This window comes from Equus przewalskii, chromosome 17 (genome assembly GCF_037783145.1).
Source record: "Equus przewalskii isolate Varuska chromosome 17, EquPr2, whole genome shotgun sequence".
NCBI lineage: Eukaryota > Metazoa > Chordata > Mammalia > Perissodactyla > Equidae > Equus > Equus przewalskii.
This window is the reverse complement of record NC_091847.1, coordinates 168,169-182,907: the sequence shown is the minus strand read 5'-3', so window position 1 is coordinate 182,907 and position 14,739 is coordinate 168,169. Positions and strand designations below refer to the sequence as shown.

At 44.7% G+C, this 14,739-nt stretch overlaps 1 protein-coding gene across 3 annotated transcripts in view; it reads right to left on the bottom strand.

Moving 5' to 3' along the window:
- Nucleotides 1-762: 762 nt before the first annotated feature.
- Nucleotides 763-14,739, bottom strand: part of LOC139076720 (uncharacterized) — a 30,611-nt gene continuing 16,634 nt past the window's right edge. For all 3 annotated transcript variants that reach the window (XM_070580901.1, XM_070580903.1, XM_070580904.1), the window contains 2 exons: nt 4,476-4,613; nt 763-1,271 (listed from right to left, as the gene is read on the bottom strand). The gene's annotated coding sequence lies outside the window, so the exon portion shown is untranslated. The remainder of the gene's footprint in view (nt 1,272-4,475; nt 4,614-14,739) is intronic.

Genomic DNA, 14,739 nt, shown 5'->3' with positions numbered 1-14,739 from the left:
CTCAGTTCTATGCTGTTTTCTTCTGCAGTTTCCCGTGTGCTGTTGTGGACCCGACGTGATGGTGTGATTTCAGGGTTAGTGTCTGTATCCACGTGGCCAGTTAAATTCATGAATCATTTCTGGGTCATGATACCCCCTGTATGTGGGAAGCAACGTGCTGAATGGGGTGTGTGTGTGTGTCATACTTTCTGCCTTTAAGAAACTTATATTCTAGAAGGGAAGATAAAATATGGCACAAACCACTGTAGTAGGAATAAGGCAAATGGTAGAAACAAGATGGCATGAGGATTGACAGAAGGAGAGATGGGGAGGGGTCAGGAAGAGCTTCGTGGAGCGAGTAGCCTCTGGGGTAGGTCCTAGAGGGTGAAGAGAGTTTCAGCTGGCGTGACAGGAGAAAGGGAGGAGGGCCTTCGGAGGAGAGAACCGCTTGAGCACAGGCCCTGAGGGCAGAGGGCTCTCCCCTGGAGGCAGAGAGGCTCCTCTGGTGCTGGAGGCCCTCAGAGCAGTGCAGGAGGCTGGCCCAGGGTACCGCCTGCCTCTCTGTCCTCCAAGAGATCACCAGAGCCAGCAAGGGGACATGGCCCAGTGATGGAAGATGGGGCTGGAAGCTGCAGCTGCACCTAGGTTCTCATGGTCCCTACCCCAAGCACATCTCACCCCTGAAGCCAGGTGCCCCAAGTGAGGTTTTGGGGGACCACAGCATCCAATGGCCAGGGCCCTGATGAGAGGATTGAGGGATGGACTTAGCGATGGGAACACACGTTGATATTCTCAACCTGTGTGACTTTATTTTCCCTCACCCCAAAGGATCACAGATAGCAATCAGCACAAGCCGAGGTCCAGGCTCTGAAAGAAACCTGGGCGTTACCAGATAGGAGCATGCCATAACCGAGCTCACACTCCCAGCCAGGGCGGGCCCTCAGACGCCTACGTCTTCCTGCCTGGAGTGCGCAGAGTAACCTGGCCATGTTCTTTGTGGAGAAGGCACTGCCACAGATGGCCACCGCAGCACCCTGTGTGACTCAGCGTCTCCCCAGGCTGGGCTGGCTCCCTCCTGCACACGTGCTGCCCTCTGCCACCTGGAGGAGCAGGGACAGCTCCCAGTCCAGGCCTTGGATCCTCTGAACCAGGCAGGCTCTCCTCACCGCCAGGATCAGGGCCTGCTCGCTCTTCAGGGCCCAGGTTCCCACACTCTTTCTGTCTGGGCCGCCTGCCTCTGCTGGGTTAGGTCTGTCTTCCTGCTCTGCATGAGGGAAGATGCTGGGAACCACCTGAAAAGGACACAAAAGGAAAGCGGAGATGTGAGCCCTGAGAGTTCTGAGCTCTCTCTGCCCTGAACCCACCGTGTGACCTGGGCATGACCTTGTCACCCTGGCAGTCTCTAGGCAATGACACTCATCCCAACGCTTGGGAAGATTAGCTCCAGGGATTGACCCCGTGGCTGATTAATGAAGACATTGTGTCCCCTGAGTTCATGTTACCACATTAATGCACAACAACAACTAATTACGTCATTACACAATCGTTGTGTTTAATAGTTTGGAACATTTATTGAATAATTAAATCTTGTGGCATTCTATAGCCCCTCAGCTCATCCTGTTTTTTTCCTTCCTTCATACCAGGGATATTTATATAATGTCTCTTTAAGCAGGAAGTTTTCCTGTTACTTTATCCTCACCAAAATCACTATCTTCTGAGCCCCTCAATACGTCAGATGATACGCCCTGCACCTGGTCACCCTGATGAGGATTTTTAGGCTGCTTAATTTTAAAATGGTTTATGATGAGGATTTTTAGGCTGGTTGCTTTTAAAACTGCAGATGAGAAGCAGGCTCCGAGGACTGGAATTTTGCTTGCCCTTTTGAGACATTTGCGTTTGTGAAGGAAGGGGGGATGACCTTGTAGGGACCTGAAATTGGCCACCCCAGGATATGTCTCTTTGGCATCAGGATTGTTTTGGTCTGATTGCTTTCGATAAACTGGCACAGGGAAGGAGGCTCTGGGGAATGGAACTTGCCCTTGTTGGGATACATTTACATTTGTAAGGTAAATCTCTATCTGTAAAAGGTGCCTCCCTCTCTGTACCAGGAAGAAGAGGAGAGATGACCTTGTCCCTAGAAGCTCTTAATGGGGAAGGCAAGAACTTAAGTTGGTTGCTGTCTGGCAATCTCATATAACTGGTTTAGGGTGGTGGCGTCTAACCTTTCTAACCTTTACTTAATCCGATTTGATTCTTGTCTAAAAGTCATGGGATCACCCAATGACCAGACCCCACCTGCACTGATACCATTTTAACTTTTTTTTCATGTTCTTTCCTTTGTCTTGTAAAGAGATGAATCATATACCTATGCCTTAAATTTAGCCCTAACCCTCAACTCGGGGCAGCAGCAGGAGCTCTGACTGCCCATGGGTCCTGTCCCCATGCCAGCGGGGGCGGCAGAAGCAGCAGCAGAAGCTCTGACTGCCCATGGGCCCTGTCCCCATGCTATTCCCCACTATTCTCTAAATAAAAGAGCACTACTGCCAGATCTTGAGAGTCCAAGAAATCTTTCTTTCGACTCCTCGGCTCACCGACCTCGCATCAACCCCACAGTGGCCCTGGCGTCACAGCTGCTTGTCTGGGGGCGGGGAGCTGCTTCCAGAGGAACTGACCCCACAGCTTAGTGTGCCCTCTGTGGAAGGAGTCTGGATGAAGCTCAGCGAATGTATGATGAACACGTTGAGAAGAGAACACAATGGGAGGCTGGCCTCTGCCTTTGGGTTTCACAGGGAGGACCGACCTTGGGGGTTCAAGGATCATGGGGTTCAGGGACCCTTTATGCCTTAGGAAACACTGTTTCTGCAGTCCCCCAGGTAGGGAATTTGTGCATTTCATGGCTGTTACATGGCCCCGCCATACCCGGTTTGCATACAAGATAATTTTTCCTGCAGTCCTTTGAGAGTGACAAATAAAAATGGCAAGTAATAGGATATATTGGAGAATATGAGGAAGCCATTTTGTGTAAACCTAATGTGGCCTGACCTTGTCTTTCCAAAAGGGCCTGACCGAGGCCATTGAGCATGCATTGTATGTCTGCTTTAGATATTCCCTATGGCAAGAGCAAAGGCCCTTGAGATAAAAGTGCAACTTCCCTCCCCCTCCCAACGTTGGCATTTCTTTAAGGATTAAGCATCTTTCCTTAGGCTAGAAACTGATTGCTGGGCTCACCTGTGACCACCCAGCTCAAGACAATAGACTTGCCTCCTGTTATGCCCTCCGAGAGAGCAGACCCACTACCTGCTGTGTCCATTAAGCGCTGTGGCTGACAGGGCAATCTTGTGACTATTGTGGGAGGGACATTTCAATCATATGTGAAACAGCCTGTTTGGGGGTATATAACCACTCTGTATACCTCACTTCTTTGGTGCCCTTTCTTCTTTCGGGAAGAAAGGCCCTGGGCCATGGTCTCAGATTTCAGCTCAGAATAAACTCACCCAAATTTTCATTTATAGATTGGTTATGGATTATTTTCATCGACAAGAGCATGGGTGCCTTTATTGCCATTTAGTCTTAAAAGAAAGGTCAGTTGACTAAGAAGAACTGATTTTTCCAGACCTCCCAACATCAAGGCCCAGGCACACAAGATGTTCTCATGGAATTCTCTGAACTCAGGGAGCATCGCAGCTCTCCCCATCACCAGCCCCTGGGCCCCCTCCCAGGGTCACTGCGGCAGGTGGCTCAGGTCGCTGTGGCAGCTCTCCCTGGTCATGAAGAGGGGATCCTTGGTAACACAGGTGTCCCGGCACAGATGTCTGCTCCAGGAAGCTGGTGAGAGGAGGTGCCCACCCCGCCCTCCACCATCCAGAGTGTTGTCCATTCTGAGCAGCTCAGGAAGGCAGGGATGAGGCTGGGACAAGGGAGGCCCTGGGCTTGGGCAAAAGTCAAGGGGGTGCCAAGAACTCAGGTCAAAAGAAATGGTGTTTTAATGCAGTATTTAAAAAATCAAACCGGCAAAACTAAGGTCTGCAAGTTGGCCGCCTGCTTTAGTAAATAACATTTTACTGAGCTCATGAAGACACAACTGAATGATCACTTCTATCCCTTGCTTATTCCTCTCCAACCTTCCCTATGTCGACACCTTCAGAAGCCTGGTTCAGGACGGGGGACAATCTAGATGAATGATGCATCTCCTGGAAAACTCCTTGTTCCAGAACCATGTGCTACTATTTACGCTGCATCTGAATAGCTATTTTTATTGCTCCCTTTTTCATGCCCTTCCTCAATCTTTCCCGGCCATTCTTCTACTAATTGAGTGTGCTTCCCTGTCTCTGGATCCATTTGCCAAACCAAACAAGCAAAGCCGGACTTTGGCTGGTGGGCTTTCTGGTCAGAGCTGGTTGTTCTATGGAAGGGGCTGGACTCCGTGAGCCCCACACCATGAGCCCCAGCTCTCTGTGGACTCCGCGGGAGCTGAGATGGTGACCTGCTGGGCTTACCGCAAATGTACTGTGTTTCCTTGGGGGCAGGTGGTCTGGCTGGTGCTCTTCTTTCTGGAGCTCTAGGGCTTGAGCAGTGAGCTGGAAGAACTCTTTATTCAGTTCGTCCATGATGTCTTCCACCTGCCATATCTTTCTCTAGAAACAAGGGACGTAGAGTCTTCATTACTTTTACTTTTATTCCAATTTCATTAAAAATCCATTGAGCTCCTCTCCCAGACAGTGGGATCAGCACTGGGTAAGAGTGAAGTCGGGTCTGCTCTGAAGGAGCTCAGAGCCTAAAGACAAGTAAACCCAGACCTACATTCCAGCATAGTAAAGGCTTTGTAGAGGAATGCACAGGGGCTACAGGAACGAAAAGCAGGACACCTAACCCAGGGAGGTGTGGTAAGGGAGAGCTTTCTGGAGAGAGAGGACATCTCAATGATTTTAGTGATCAATAGGAATTAGCTGGGCGGACGAAGGGAGAAAGGCATGCTAGGTAAAGGGAACAGCATGTATGAAAACACAAAGATATGAAAGAGTATAAGAAACATTTCTCCACCTGTCAGTCAGCCCATCCATCTATCCATCCATCCTCCCATCCATCCATCCATCCATCCACTCATATGAGACAGCACAGGGAACATTTGTCCATCTGTTGGTCCATCCATCCATCTATCCATCCATCCATCCATTTACTCATATGAGAGAGCACAGGGAACATTCCTCCATCTGTCAGTCCTCCATCCATCCATTCACTCATATGAGAGCGCACAGGGAAAATTCATCCATCTGTCAGTCTGTCCATCCACTCATCCATCCATCCACTGATAAGTAAGGAAAGATTTATTGAGCCCCCAGTATGTGTCAAGCCAATGGTCAGTTCTGGAACTCCATTAGTGAACTTCCATGGGGTTTACAGTCTGTCAAGAATGGTAGACATAAGATAAGGACTTACGAATGATGAGTGTTACTGGAGGGGATGTTCAGCTTGTTGTGGGAAGTAGACAAAGTTCAGTTTGGTGGCAGCATGGAATTTGTTTGGAAAAGTGGAAGGAGATGATGCTGTAGAAATGGAGGTAGGAGCTGGGGATGGCAGGCCATGAGGGGCCTGGCATGCTAGTCTCAGCTATAGTGGCAGAGACTTTTGTTTGCAATTTGTAATTTTTGGGGGGATGTTTTTAATTTTTAAAATTTTAAAATTTGAATTCATAATAGTTTACATCACTGTGAAATTTCAGTTGTACATTATTTCTTGTCCGTCACCACTTAAGTGCTCCCCTTCACCTGCTGTGCCCATCCCCAACCCCCTTCCCCTAGTAAACACTGAACTGTTTTCTTTGTCCATGAGTTTATCTTCCACATACGGGTGAAATCATGTGGTGTTCGTCTTTCTCAGTCTGGCTTATTTCACTTAGCATAATTCCCTCCAGGTCCATCCATGTTGTTGCAAATGGGATGATTTTTGTCTTTTTTTATGGCTGAGTAGTGTTCCATTGTATATATAAACCACATCTTCTTCATCCAGTTATCAGTTGATGGGCGCTTGGATTGCTTCCATGTCTTGGCTATTGTGAATAGTGCTGCAATGAACATGGGGGTGCATATGTTACTTTGGATTGTTGATTTTGAGTTTTTTGGGTAGATACCCAGTAGTGGGATAGCTGGGTCATATGGTATTTCTATTTTTAGTTTTTTGAGGAATCTCCATATTGTTTTCCCTGGTGGCTGCACCAGTTTGCATTCCCACCAGTAGTGTACAAGGGTTTCCTTTTCTCTACAACCTCTCCAACATTCGTTATTTTTAGTCTTAGTGATTACAGCCATTTTACTGTTAGGTGGTATCTTAGTGTAGTTTTGATTTGCATTTCCCTGATGATTAGTGATGTTGAACATCTTTTCATGTGTTTATTAGCCATCTGTGTATCTTCTTTGGAAAAATGTCTATTCATCTCCTCTGCCCATTTTTTTTTATCAGGCTGTTTCAGTTTTTGTTGTTCAGATGTGTGAGTTCCTTATATATTATGGAGATTAACCCCTTATCAGATATATGATTTGCAAATGTTTTCTCCCAGTTGGTGGGTTGTCTCTTTGTTTTGATCCTAGTTTCTTTTGCTTTGCAGAAGCTCTTTAGTCTGATGAACTCCCACTTGTTTATTTTTTCTTTTGTTTCTCTTGTCTGAGAAGACATGGTATTCAAAAAGATGCTTTTAAGTTCGATGTCAAAGAGTGTTCTACCTATATTATCTTCCAGGAGTTTTATGGTTTCAGGACTTATCTTCAAGTCTTTGATCCATTTTGAGTTTATTTTTGTGTATCGTGTGAGATAATGGTCTACCTTCATTCATTGGCATGTGGCTGTCCAGTTTTCCTGACACCATTCACTGAAGAGACTGTCTTTTCTCCATTGTATGTTCTTGGCACCTTTGTCGAAGATTAGCTGTCCATAGATGTGCAGGTTTATTTCTGGGCTTTCAGTTCTGTTCCATTGATTTGTGTGTCTGTTTTCGTACCAGTACCATGCTGTTTTGATCACTATGGCTTTGTAGTACATTTTGAAGTCAGGGATTGTGATGCCTCCAACTTCGTTCTTGTTTTTTTCTTAGCAATTCAGGGTCTTTGGTTGCCCTATATGAATTTTAGGATTCTTTGTTCTATTTCCGTGAAGAATGTCATTGGGATTCTGATTGGGATTGCACTGAATCTGTAGATTACTTTGGGTAGGATGGACATTTTAACTATGTTTATTCTTCCAATCCATGTGCATGGAATCTCTTTCCATCTCTTTATGTCATTATCTATTTCTTTCAATAATGTCTTATAGTTTTCATTGTATAAATCCTTCACCTCCTTGGTTATATTTATTCCTAGGTGCTTTATTCTTTTTGTTGCAATTGTAAAGGGAGTTGTATTCTTGAGTTCTCTTTCCATAAGTTCGTTGTTAGAGTGCAGAAATGCAACTGATGTTTGTAAGTTGATTTTGTACCCCACAAATTTACTGTAGTTGTTAATTATTTCTAATAGTTTCTGATGGATTCGTTAGGGTTTTCTATATATAAGATCATGTCATCTGCAAACAGCGAGAGTTTCATTTCTTCATTCCCTATTTGGATTCCTTTTATTCCTTTCTCTTGCCTAATTGCTCTGGCCAAAACCTCCAGTACTCTGTTGAATGAGTGGTGATAGTGGGCATCCTTGTCTTGTCCCTGTTCTCAGAGGGATTGCGTTCAGCTTTTTCCCGTTGAGTATGATGTTGGCTGTGGGTTTGTCATGCCTTTATTATGTTGAGGTAATTTCCTTCTATCATCATTTTGTTAAGAATTTTTTTATCATAAATGGCTGTTGTAGCTTGTCAAATGCTTTCTCTCCATCTGTTGAGATGATCATGTGGTTTTTATTCATCATTTTGTGGATGTGATATATCACATTGATCGATTTGCAGATGTTGAACCATCCCTGTGTCCGTAGAATAAATCCCACTTGATCATGATGTATGATCTTTTTGATGTATTGCTGTATTCGGGCTGCCAATATTTTGTTAAGGATTTTTGCTTCTATGTTCATCAGTGATATTGGCCTGTAATTTTCCTTTTTTGTGTTGTCCTTGTCAGGCTTTGGTATCAGAGTGATGTTGGCCTCGTAGAATGTGTTAGGAAGTGTTCCATCTTCCCTGATTTTTTGGAATAACTTGAGAAGGATAGGTATTAAATCCTCTCTGAAAGTTTGGTAGAATTCCCCAGGGAAGCCATCTGGTCCTGGGCTTTTATTCTTTGGGATGCTTTTGATTACTGTTTCAGTCTCTTTACTGTGATTGGTCTATTCAGATTATCTATTTCTTCTTGATTCAGCTTTGGGAAGTTGTACGAGTCTATGAATTTATCCATTTCCTCTAGATTCTCCATTTTGTTAACATATAGTTTTTTGTAGTATTTTCTTATAATCCATTATATTTCTGTGGTATCTGTTGTTATTTCTCCTCTTTCACTTCTAATTTTATTTATCTGAGCTTTCTCTCATTTTTTCTTTGTAAGTGTGGCTAAGGGTTTGTCAATTTTATTTACCCTCTCAAAGAAACAGCTCTTTATTTCATCGATCCTTTCTACTGACTTTTTTGTTTCGATAGCATTTATTTCTGCTCTGATTTTTACTATTTCTCTTCTTCTCTTGAATTTGGGCTTTGTTTGTTCTTCTTTTTCTAATTCACTTAGGTGTAGTTTGAGATTGCTCATTTGGGATTTTTCTTGTTTGTTAAAGTGAGCCTATAGTGTGATGAATTTTCCTCTTAATATGGCTTTTGCTGCATCCCATATGAGTTGGCATGGTATATTTTCATTTGTCTTCAGACATTTTTTGATTTCTCCTTTAATTTCTTCAATTATCCATTGCTTATTCAATAGCATGTTGTTTAGTCTCCACATCTTTGTCCTTATGTCAGCATTTTCCTTGTAATTGATTTCTATCTTTATAGCATTGTGATCAGAAAAGATGCTTGTTATTATTTCAATCTTCTTAAATTTATTGAGGCTTTCCTTATTTCTCAACATATAGTCTATCCTTGAGAATGTTCTGTGCACACTTGAGAAGAATGTGTATTCTGCTGTTTTTGGGTGGAGTGTCCTATATATGTCTATTAAGTCCAACTGGTCTAGCTCTTCATTTAATTCCACCGTTTGCTTGTTGATTTTCTGTCTGGATGATCTATCCATTGATGTCAGTGTAGTGTTGAGATCCCCTACTATTATTGTGTTATTATTAATATCTTCTTTTAGGTTTGTTAATAGTTGCTTTATGTACTTTGGTGCTCCTGTGTTGGGTACATAGATATTTATGTATTATTTCTTCTTGATGGAGTGTCCCTTTGATCATTATATACTGCCCCTCTTTGTCTCTCTTTATCTGTGTTATCTTGAAGTCTGCTTTGTCTGATAGAAGGATGGCAACACCTGCTTTCTTTTGTTTGTCATTAGCTTAAAGTATCATCTTCCATCCCTTCACTCTGAGCCTGTGTTTGTCATCGGAGCTGAGATGTGTTTCCTGGAGGCAGCATATTGTTGGGTCTTGTTCTTTAATCCATCTCGCCACTCTGTGTCTTTTTATTGGAGAATTCAATGCATTTACATTTAAGGAGATTATCAATATACGAGGGCTTAATGCTGTCATATTATCACTTGTTTTCTGGTTCTCCTGCATTTCCTTTGTTTCTCATCCTGCATTTTGGTCTACCACTTGAGTTATATAGTTTTTTACGATGTGTTTCTTTGTTTTCTCCTGATTTATTATTGGTATCTCTGTTCTGCTTTTTTCTTTAGTGGTTACCATGAGATTTGTATGCAAAATCTCGTGGATAAGATTTTCTTTTCTGAGGGCCTCTTGTTTCCTTAGACTAAATTAATTTGGTCTCTCCCCTCATCCCCTCCTAAGTTGTTTTTCTCACATCTTATTCCATCTTGTGTTATGACTTTGTGGTTAAAACAACAAGCTTATCTTTGTTTTTGGTGTTTTCCTTCCCTTTGTCTTTAATGCTATACTTGAGTATTTGCTATCCTGCTCTGATCCTGTCTACCTATTTATCTCCTTACTTTGTGCTTTTTAATCCCTTTCTCCCCCCGCCTTCTTTTTTTCAGGTATGAGGACCTTCTTGAGGATTTCTTGTAGGGGGCGTCTTGTGACTATGAACTCCCTTAGCTTATGTTTCTCTGGGAAAGTTTTTATTTCTCCATCATATCTGAAGGATATTTTTGCTGGATAGAGTATTCATGGCTGAAAGCTTTTGTCCTTCAAAGATTTGAATATGTCACTCCAGTCTCTCCTAGCCTGTATGGTTTCTGCAGAGAAATCTGCTGAAAGCCTGATAGGGGTTCCTTTATAGGTTATTTTCTTCTGCCTTGCTGCCCTTAATATTCTTTGTTGTTCGCTTTTGCCAGTTTCACTACTATATGCCTTGCCATAGGTCTTTTCACATTGACATATTTAGGAGATCAGATAGCTTCTTCCAAATGGATTTCCGTCTCCTTCCCTGGGTTTGGGAAGTTCTCTGCTATCATTTCTTTGAACAAGCTTTCTGCTTATTCTCCTTCTCGAATACCTATAATTCTTATGTTGCATTTCTTATTGAGTCAGATATTTCTCAGAGACTTTCTTCACTTCTTTTCAGTCTTAGTTCTTTCTCCTCCTCTATCTGGAGTATTTCAACATGTCTATCTTCGATTATGCTGATATGCTCCTCTATGGTGTCTGCTAAAGTGTTCAGAGAATCCATATTTTGTTTTATTTCTTTCATTGTGTCTTTCATCTCTAATATTTCTGATTGATTCTTCTTTATAGTTGCAATCTCTTTTGTGAAGTAGCTGCTGAACTTGTTGATTTGTTGCTCTACATTCTCTTTTAACTCATTGAGTTTTTTGATGACAGCTATTTTAAATTCTTTGTCATTTATGTTGTACATTTCTGTGTCCTTGGGACTGATTTCTGGGTACTTATCGTTTTCTCTCTGGTCTGGAGATCTAATGTAATGTTTGATATTGCTAGAGGGTGTAGCTCTGTTTTTTGACATCCTGGTTTTTTGGTAGCAGTTACCACCTATCGCCACTGGGTTGGGGTCAAGATCCACGTATTCTGAGCCCTCTACCTTCAGCCAAGATCCCAGGCTCTGGAGCTGGTGCTGTGTGGGTTGGTGAGGGGTGCCTTCTCCTGCGTGCTCTTGGGATTTTCTTGCTCTGCCCTCACCATCTGCTCTCCTGGGGTGCTGGCTTGATGAGCCTCATGATAGCTTTCACCCCCATAGGGGGCTTCCCTCTAGGCTGCAACAGCCGACCACTGACCTTTGATGTTCCTGTGAACAAACATCCCCTCCCCCATTCCTTCCCTCTTGTAGACCTCCTGCGGTCCTGGATTGCAGTCTTTAGGGAAGGGAGTGAAGTTTTCTCTTACCCCATTCCACCTCCTCTGAGGGGCCCAGCCTCTCCACCCTCTGTTGCATGACTGCGTGGGTCTCTCAGACGTTTTTTGTGTTGTGTCTGCATGTCCTCTCTCAGAGTATGGATGTCCTTTTCATTGTATGTTGGAGGAGAGGTTACTGGGGCAGCTCACTCCACCATGATGCTGACATCACTCCTGGCAGAGACTTCGTTATTAATAGAACTCAATTTGTTGGGAGTGTCTTGTGCCCAACTGAACAACTGCTTATCTCAGAGTCTCTTGTATATAGAGATTACCATATGACTAAGTTTTGGCCAATGAGATGTAAAAGAAAGTTGTTGCAGGGATGGATTCTGGAAATCCTCTTTAGAAAGAGAGCTCATTTAGTTGGCCTGTGTGCCCTTTTACGTTTTGGCCCTTCCAGCAGCCATCTTGTGACCATAAGTGACCATCAAGATGAAAGTCATGTGCTAAGGGTCATGAAGCAGAAAGATAGAAGCAAGGATCCAAGAGTTCATAGGACATTGTGGATGCTGATGGGTTTGCTTTTGAACATATTAAATTGAGCTATCTGTGGGGCATCCCATGAGTTAACACAACGTCTGATAGCAGGGTGAACTCAGCTGTCACAGAAAGCCTACCTTTTGCTCCATACATGAAATGCCAGACAAAATACAAATACAAATTCACAGGGTCTGGCCTAGTGGCACAGTGGTTAAGTTTGCATGCTGCTTTGGCAACTTGGGGTTTGCCTGTTCAGATCCTGGACACAGACCTACACACTACTTATCAAGCCATGCTGTGGCAGGCATCCCACATATAAAGTAGAGGAGGATGGGCACAGATGTTAGCTCAGGGCCAGTCTTCCGGAAATAAAATAAATAAATAAATGAATAAATAAATAAATAAGTAAATAAAAATACAAATGCAGGACCACATTTGAATGGGAGTGAGGAGATGAAGAGACAAGTCAGAGGTAGGAGGGAGTTGAAGGCATGTGGCATGTGGGTATTCCTCCTTAGAGGCTGAGGCGTTAACTCCCCACTTTGGCAGGCCTTGAGGCCACAAGCCCATTTATGGTGGGAACTGGTCCAGCGCTGCCTGCTTCAAGTCTGGACCCAAGAATTGGCTGTCCCTTCTCTTAACTGGAATAAAAAGCCTGCATCTGGCTGTGCACATAGCCCCGTGGCTGAGCAGGCTTCTTGTTCAGGGCTGAGGTTGGAACAGAACTGATGTGAGAAATTGGAACCATGGGGCTGTGCAGCACCCTGCAGGAGGCCGGAACTCTCTACCCAGGTGGGAGATGTGGAAACTAATCTACAAACAGGACGGAAAGCAAGGAACCCTATAGCATGCGAGTAGAGACAACCACAATTGCTCCACAGGGAGGCCCGCACAGAGGACAGTCCCACTGAAGGTGAAAACACAAACAATGGTGAGAGAGCCAGTAGACACAATGAAAATATACCCAAGAAACTAGAGATAACAGTGAGATCTAAGCATGATTGTCATATAAAGATATAAGCATGACTGTCATATAAACATGTTTAAAGCGTGAAGAAAGACAAAAGAAGGAATAGTGTCCATAAGGCAAGAACAAGAACATTATGGAAATAAAGAGAAATCTAGAAATGAAACAATGTCAAGAGCATAGCAATGTGATTGATGGATCACACATAGGCCTAGCCACAGTGAGTCTGTAGAAACTTGTGAGGGAGTCACCAGGAAAGCAGTGCCGAGAGGCAAACAGATGGGAAACATCAAGGAGAAGTGAAGAAATAGGGAGGTAGAAGTTTCAAGTACTGTCTAGTAGTGTCCATTTACAGGTGGTGCTTTGCAGCATGTGCATGGTTCTCAATGTCTGGAATGAGAGTGGACTCTGAGGCTGCCTGCTGACTGACTGCCAGTCCCCTCAGCGGGGGTGGGGGGGGTGGGGGAGTGGGGTTTGTCACGGCTGTGAGTCCGCTTCTCCCTCACACTCAGCCCCTCAGCCTGGAAACGCCATGGAAGAGCACGGGGAGCTAAGGGCAAGATGTCCTTCCTCTGCCCCATTTGTGATGCTGAATGAGGTCAGGCAGCATGAAACGGAAGAAACAGCACACGGTTTTGATGTGGATAGGATGGGATTTGAAACTCTCCTGGGCAAAGTTCCTTCCCGTTTCTGAGCTCAACCTTCATGTCTGACCACCGAGTGGGAGAGGAAGGCATGTCTCAAAGGCCACTGAGGATCAGATGGGCTTCTTGGTGACAGCGGTGTGAGCCCGGGGCCTGGCTCAGAGGAGGCTCTCAGGAAAGAACGCCTTTTCTTTCGGCTCTACTTGGGCACTGATGTGGCTCCCTGCGTATTTGGCAGAAAGAAAACTAATCATGGCTTCGTTCGTGGGAATGAGGGATAAAATAGTTAGCGTGCATTTTGGACAGCAGTGGCTCCCCACGTCATGCCGCTCAAGTGTCACGAGCTGTCCCGGGATCTGCTATTTCACCTTCATGAAGTGGGAAAAGGAACAAGTGCTCTTCTCATAGAAAGAGTTCCTCAGTCCGTGCTCACCCGGCTGCACGTGCACGCGGGAGCCGCGCCAGCGAGAGCCGGAGGACGTGCTGCACCTTTAGAAGCAGGGTCACTTGTAAGCGAGTGAGCCAAACAGGGATTTCTGAGGCTGCTCTGTTGACAAAAAACTATGTTTCATAGGTTTACTTCCCATTTCTCTTCCCTTTCACACAGATCTGCCCTAGTATCTTTTGATTAAAAAGACAATGAAAAACAAAAATATGCCAGAACAAAAAGTCTCCCAAATTTCATTTTTCTAATTTGAAAGCGAACCCTTGTTCAGAGTGGAATATTAGTAAATATAATATGTAAGCATCTGAATGAGTGCATTAATGGCATCCTAATCCACTGAGGTAGGCTGTGCTGAGGGCCCTGATCTTTGCCCCTCTCTGTGCCCTCCCACTGGGGGAGCATTTTTCTCACCCCTTGATGCTGGGTTCCAGCTTCTGACTTGCTCTGGCCATTAGGATAGGCAGAAGTCACTGTGCCAGGCCTGAGCCTGGGCCTCAAAGCCTTCTGGGATTCTGCCACGGCCATGAGAAGGATGTGTCCAGACTAGCCCACTACAGCGCCCCAGGCAAGCCCAGCTTAGAGCTGGGGCCCTGCCAAACGCACACACCCTGCTGGGATCTGGAACTGTAGCTGCCGGGCGAGCTGGACCGATCAGCTGAGGCTGACACTTACTCTTGTGGACTGCTGAGGTTTTGCGTGGTTGGTCCTGCCGCACAGGCTAACCCATCTGCCAGTCCTCGCTCTCACACTGCAGTCTTTCTCCCTCCCTTGTCTGGGCTCGCTCCGCCTCCAAGGCCCTCTCTT